General features: G+C 49.7%; 1 long non-coding RNA gene across 1 annotated transcript; it reads right to left on the reverse strand.

Annotated features, from left to right (window-relative positions):
- Nucleotides 1-1,241: 1,241 nt before the first annotated feature.
- LOC131905949 (uncharacterized) lies at nt 1,242-4,361 on the reverse strand. The gene is made up of 3 exons (XR_009378080.1): nt 4,199-4,361; nt 3,150-3,310; nt 1,242-2,686 (listed from the first exon to the last, which is right to left on the reverse strand). It is a non-coding gene; the product is annotated as an uncharacterized LOC131905949 (long non-coding RNA).
- Between the last annotated feature and the right edge of the window lie 2,018 nt (nt 4,362-6,379).

Here is a 6,379-nt window from a genome sequence, read left to right on the forward strand (position 1 = left end):
CCCTGGAGTTGGAGTTACAGGTGGTTATAACCCAGTGTGGGTGCTGGAAAGTGAACTTAGGTCTTGTGAAAGAGACCTAAGTGCCCTTAACCACTGAGCCATCTCTCCAGCTCAAAAAATTTTAATGTTTCAATCAAGGTCCTTGAGCGTTAGTTTCACGCTGGTCTCTGTCCTGGCACCACCTGCCCACCGTGAATTCCTGGAGGCTTCCTGGACGTGCCAAGAGAGGGCAGAGCCAGCTGACCGAGAGGTTGAGGGCTAGTAAGGAAAGGCATGTGTGTTTTCCCACAGTTGTTGGCTGGAATTTAGCTGCCTCTTAAAGGGGCCTGTGGGTGGCAGCACCGCGCCCCCCCCGTCCCACCCCCATACCCCAACCCCCCTCCTGACAACATGTTTATCCAACACCCACAAACATGCCTGCACATACACACCCCGCACACACAAGCACACACAGAAATCAATGGATTTTTTAAATAGTTTGACCTTGTTCACAAGCACAAACGCACACAGAAATCAGTGGATTTTTGTAATGGTGTGACCTTGTTCACAAGCATAGGGAACACTATTGGGGAGTCTAGAGTAGAGACTTGAGACCCTTGTAGTGCTGGGTACTTGACATCCACTTTATTTATTTTGAGACAGAGTCTCTCTATGTAACCCTGGCTGGCCTAGAACTCACTATTTAGACCAGAGGGAACTCAAATTCACAGAGACTCTCCTGTCTTTGCCTCCCAAGTGCTGGGATTAAAGGCTCACCACTCCTGACTATTTTTCCTTCTTTTTTTTTTTTTTTTTTTTTTTTTTTTTTTTTTGAAACAATGTCTTATGGAGTCAGCCTGTCCTTGAACTCAGTATGTAGCCAGATAAGGTTACTTTGAATTCCCAATTCTCCTGCCTCCACTTTCCAAAGGCTGGGATTGCAGACATGCACTCCACACCCTGCAGCGCCCACTATTATTTTAGTCCTCTAAGTGGGTCAAGGAGATAAGAAATTATTAGCCCAGTTTTACCAAGAGACAGTACAGCCTAAGTCACGTACTTGCCTCCTTCGGAGCAGGCAGCCATCAAGTTCCCACCAGATTCTAGATAGGTTAAAGCCAAATCAGCCAGGGGCTATGACAGTGCCCTCCTGCAGGACAGAGGGGCCCAACCAGCAAGCCTGACCAGGGGCAAGCCGCTATTGATCAGAAGTGACCTGATGCAGAAGAGGTTAGAGTTGAGGGCAAGAATACAAAGCCGGATGGTGGTGGTACACTCCTTTAATCCCAGCACTCAGGAGGACCTTAGGAACACATCCTCAGGTCATACAGCCTGGCCCTCTTCCAGCCCGATTTCTATTTCCTGTCTGCCACAAAATGAACGGAGCAGTCTCAGCGGCAGGTCCCTGTAACCTGGAGCTGCCTGCCACCTATGCCTACCCCTCCATGATGCATCCCGCCCTAATTAGCTTTAACTGTCAACTTGATGCAGCCTAGAGTCACTTGAGAAGGGGTCTGAACCGAGTGATCAAAAGGCCTAGATCAAATTTGCCTGTGGGCATGTCTGTGGGGTCGTCTCAATGGTTAGTTGATATAGGGGGGCCCAGCCCCCTGTGGACAGCACCATTCCCTGAGAGGTAGTACTGGGCTGTAATAAAAAGCTAGCTAAGCCAGAGCCCATGAGCAAGTTGGCAAGCAGTTCCTACCCTGACCCTCCTCCCTGAAGATGCTTCTCATCGGGTATTTGACCACACACAGCAACAGCAACAAAAAAGTAACTAATACCCTAGCCTACCTGGTATTTCCACCAGTGTGTTTAAAAGATGCCTCAGTTTGTGACTTTCTTTGCTCCGTGACTATAAAAACTTAATGAAGCCTTTTCCACATGGGAGGACATTATTTGGGAAAACTCAAATCCATGTTCTTAAGCCATGGTCACTCCTACTTGGCTCAAGAATAAACCATCTCTTATTCCCTGTGAGGTGAGAGCTGTATCTTTGCTCAACAAGCCTGGGGTAGGGTGGTGGTGGTAGGGGTCACTTTAGATACACCATATCGGACTTGGGCTTCTAGAGCAGTTTGTTTGTTGCATTCCCGGGGGACGTTGAGGGGAGGAGAGTTATGTGGGATGAGATCAGGGGAGAAAGCTCAGCATTCACTGTGAGGTAGCTCAGTGCTTGTCCAGCACTCAAGAAGTCCTGGTTCAATCCACATAAACCAGACATGGTTATACATGTCTATAATCCTGGGACTCAAGAGGTAGCGGAAGGAGGATCAGGAGTTCAAGGTTAACCTCAGCTATACTGTAAGTTTAAGGCCAGCCTGGGCTACATGAGATACTGTGTGGGGGAAAAAATAGCTCAATCTGAGGATGCCTATGCTGTAAGAAAGAAGAAGCCTCTGGGCTTCCTGCTCATGCTAAGCAGGGCAAGGCGCTGGCCCCAATGGTCTGAGGCCTGGGTTCAACTGTTTGGACTGGCCACTGCCTAAATATGGGTGCCTGCCAGGAAGTCAGGGGACTGGAGAACTCTTTTTTAGCTTCAAAAGGTGGTTTTGATCTCTGACCTCATTCACCTGGAAAGACGGTACCAGGGGGGATATACCATCCCAGTCTGTGGTGAGTGGTTGCTCCTTGTCTTCTGGCAAGCCTTCCTCATCCAATTTACAGGCAGGAGTCAGCCCTGAACCATAGGCAAGAACACCTATTCCTGAGGACACGAGAAATGAGTCACATCAGAAAACAGCAGAGCTCAGAAGCCCCTGCCGCTGGCAGGATGCCAGGCCCAGCCAGCAAAGCCCCTGAGCATCCCAGGAGAGGGCTGAGGTGCACAGGCACATCTTCCTCCCAGCCCGACCTCTTCCCATGCAGGGCTAGGACAGGCAGTCAGTGACTGCTTCACAATGAGCCTAAAGGACAGCAGCTTTCCCTCCAGTCAGAGAGACAATTTACGGCCATCTCTTCAGACCTTGAGCTCCCTCTAGAGGTAGATTGGAACTTTGTGTGTGTTCAGGCCAGAGACTGATGTCAAGTATCCTCAATGGAGCTCCACCTGTTTTTAGACAAAGTCTTCCATTGACCTGGAGCTCACTGGTTGAGCTAGACTAGCCAACATGCCCCAGGGGCCCTCCTATCTCCACATCTCCAGTGCTGGGAATACAGGTTCAAATTACCTGGCTTTTGTATGAGTGATGGAGACCCGAACTCTGGTCCTCACGCTTGTGCGACAGACACTTTACCCACTTTACCAGCTGAGCCATCTTCCTAGCCAGTAGATTTGGGGCTTTCGAGGGTCATCTATGCAGAAGTGTGAAGGGATACAGGGAAGAGGCAGCTAGGAAAGAGGCTGCGGTGAAAAATGGCGTTCCTTCATAGCAGCTGAACTCTGTAGCTGGGATACAACCTCCCTGAGCTCGCCCACCTTCCTGAAGCAAGAGCTACCCCATCCGAGGAGAGGGAGTGACGGGAGCAGGGAGGAGGGACTTGAGAAAGAAAAAGGGGGGTCCAAGAGAGGAGAGTCCAGGGGCCCTGTGAAAGATCAGCCTGGAGTCCACTGGGTGATCTGCCTGCTCTCAAGACTCCAAGCTTCCCAATGGGGTGTTTCTGCTCTTCGCTTTTGGCCCTGTTAAAAGCTTACTTTCACCTTTCTGAGCCTTTGGGGGTTTTGTCGCTGGGAGTTCAATTCTTTAACTTTGGGAACCGCCCCAGCACCTGAACAGCAGGCACACAGCATGAGCAGTCCCGTTACATAACGTGACAGGAGAGCCCAACAGGTGGGGGCGGACTGAAGACACCCACCGACACACTGCTTCCTGCCTATCCCTCTAAAAAAGAAGTTCTCAACCTGGGGGCCGAGACCCCACTGGGGTTCAACTACCCTTTCACAGGAGTCGCCTAAGACCATGGGAAAACACAGATATTTACATCGCGATTCATAATAGTAAAAAAAAATCACAATTATGAAGTAGCAACGAAAATAATTTTGTGATTGGGAGACGGGGGTCACCACAACGTGAGGAACTGTATTAAAGGGTGGCAGCATTAGGGAGGTCGAGAACCGCTGCTCTAAAAGGGTAAGAGTCAGCTCTCTTACAACTTGTATCTCTCCTCTCCTGCCTTGTCCATGTCCCATCGTCCCCACCCCCCTTCCCTTCCTAGTTTCAGTTTATCTTCCCTCCACTTCCCTCTTTTCCATCCCTCTTCCCTTCAAACATTGTCTAACCTTAGGAAGCACGCATGGCTTTAAACCAGTCTATTTGTTTTAGGAATCTAAATGAAAAAGATTTCGTAGTATACAAGACTAGGGCGGTCTCCTGCCTTCCAGTGACTCAGCCACAGGGGTTGTCAGGGACCAGGGACAATGATGCAGTGTCCACCAGACGCCATTGGAGGGAGCCTCTGAGACAGAGCTACTGAGGATCACAGCGATGCCACTGTGACGCCACTTGCCGCCTGCAGAGGCGCCATCTCTCCACATCTCTGGGCCAAGGGTTGCAGATGGGGTGGGTACCAACTCCTGATAAGGTCCGAGAGGATGGGGCACTCAGGCTGGCAGGCCTGGAGTGCTCTCCGACATCCGGGCTTGGAAAGTGGTAGGGCCCCAATAGGCTCTGGACTGGAGCCCCTTTCTCAACTGCCTCTGGCCCATGTCATTCCCTGGGGTTTCCTGCTCCATCATGAATAATGTGTGAGTAAGGGCTCAAAACTAGATTTAACCCGATCTCTTCACTGTCGCATTCCTTGCATCCGATTGTTTGTGCAGCAACCATATACTCACCTCCTGGGTAATATATACAAACTGAATAAAACATGCGCGCTTTCTCAATATTTTCGCTCTATGGCCTGTGAGCAAATGCCCTCCAGGCAGCATTGGGGCTTAGAAACGTGTAGACCACTGCCAAGAAAGGAGACAGCTGGTGCTGCCGGAAGTAGACTGCAGAGCTGGTCTCCTAGAATGACTCTGCAGCCTCCGGGTAAAGCCATTTCGAGCACCACTCAGCAGTGAGGAAATACCTATTCAGAGGCCCCAAGTGCCCACCTTCCCAGTCCCCAGGGTTAGCAGGAAGTTACAAATGGTTCTGGCATTCCCTAGTACTTATTAAGATGGAAAACATTTGATAAAACACAGTAGATGTTTATCCCTCACAGGACCCAAGGTCCAGGAGCCTCTGGGGAATCAAAATTTCTATTCATTTCAATGCTCTGATTGTGTTTCTTGCCCACTTGCCCTGGAAATGGGCGCTCAGCCTGGAGCATGGAGTGAGAACTGTGGTTATTGCTGACCCGGGAGAGGCCGAGCCAGCTCCTGAGCACCCAACAGGGAAAGTCTCAATCCCTACTTGCTCAGGCTTGGGCAGCACCACACACTGCGTCTGAAGCAGCCTTTGTGATAGATAGTTCCTGCCTGCTGGCTCCCAGCAGCGGGACCACATCCCAGAATTCCCTAATCTTCCGGTAAATACTCCCACAGCAGATGGGGCTTACAAATAGCAGCCGAGGAGCTCAAACACCCTTGTTTTGATAGCTCAGGACGGCAGACTTGGAAGACGCCTTGGAGATGGTTAATGGTCATGTGTTAGAAGCTTGGTCCCCAATGAAACGACACAGGAAAAAAAAAATGCAGGAGTTTCAAGAGTGAGGAGGACTCGGTCATTAGGGAAGTACCCCAGAAGGGATTAGTACCCTCTGGGCTGGACTGGCAGGAAAGAAGATGCTCAGCTCCTCCCTGCCCCTTACTCCCTCTTTCTTCATCTGATCTTTTGTACATGCTCCTACTGTATGATGCCATCGCCAAGCTGTGACCCAGCGGAGCCCTTTGGCAGGTGTGGTCACTTAATCTAGCTGCCAGAACTGTTTGTGAAATAAGCTTTTTCTCTCTATGAGGTTTCCAGACTCTGATATTCCATTACAACAACAGCCGCCAAGGTGATCTTCAATGGTGAATGTTAGGCCTGGTCCAAATCATCCCGCTTTCAAAATCTCGGAGATAGTTCTCAAAAATGTTTGCAAACGTAGGTAAATGAAGTTCAGGGAGATGGCTCAGTGGGTAAAGAGTATGCTGTGTAAACATGAGAACCTGAGTTCAAATCTCCAAAGGCCTTATAAAAGCCAGGCATTGTAACCCCAGTGTTGGGGAGTGGAGACAGGAGGATCCTTGGAGCTGGTCAGCCAGTTTAGCTGAACCAGTGAACTTCAGGTTCACAGAGAAACCCTATCTCAAAAAAAAAAGACACCCCAACATCAAGCCAGGGCCTCCACAGTGCCTGTTCAAACACCCCAGCACATGCATACACCATGTACACACATATGAACACACTCACAGACACACCACACACCAGAACATGCAACAAAAATACTACTGCCATCAAAAAAAGAATACAGTAAGTTTTTAATCTTATTATAT

This window comes from Peromyscus eremicus, chromosome 3 (assembly GCF_949786415.1).
Source record: "Peromyscus eremicus chromosome 3, PerEre_H2_v1, whole genome shotgun sequence".
Taxonomy (NCBI): domain Eukaryota; kingdom Metazoa; phylum Chordata; class Mammalia; order Rodentia; family Cricetidae; genus Peromyscus; species Peromyscus eremicus.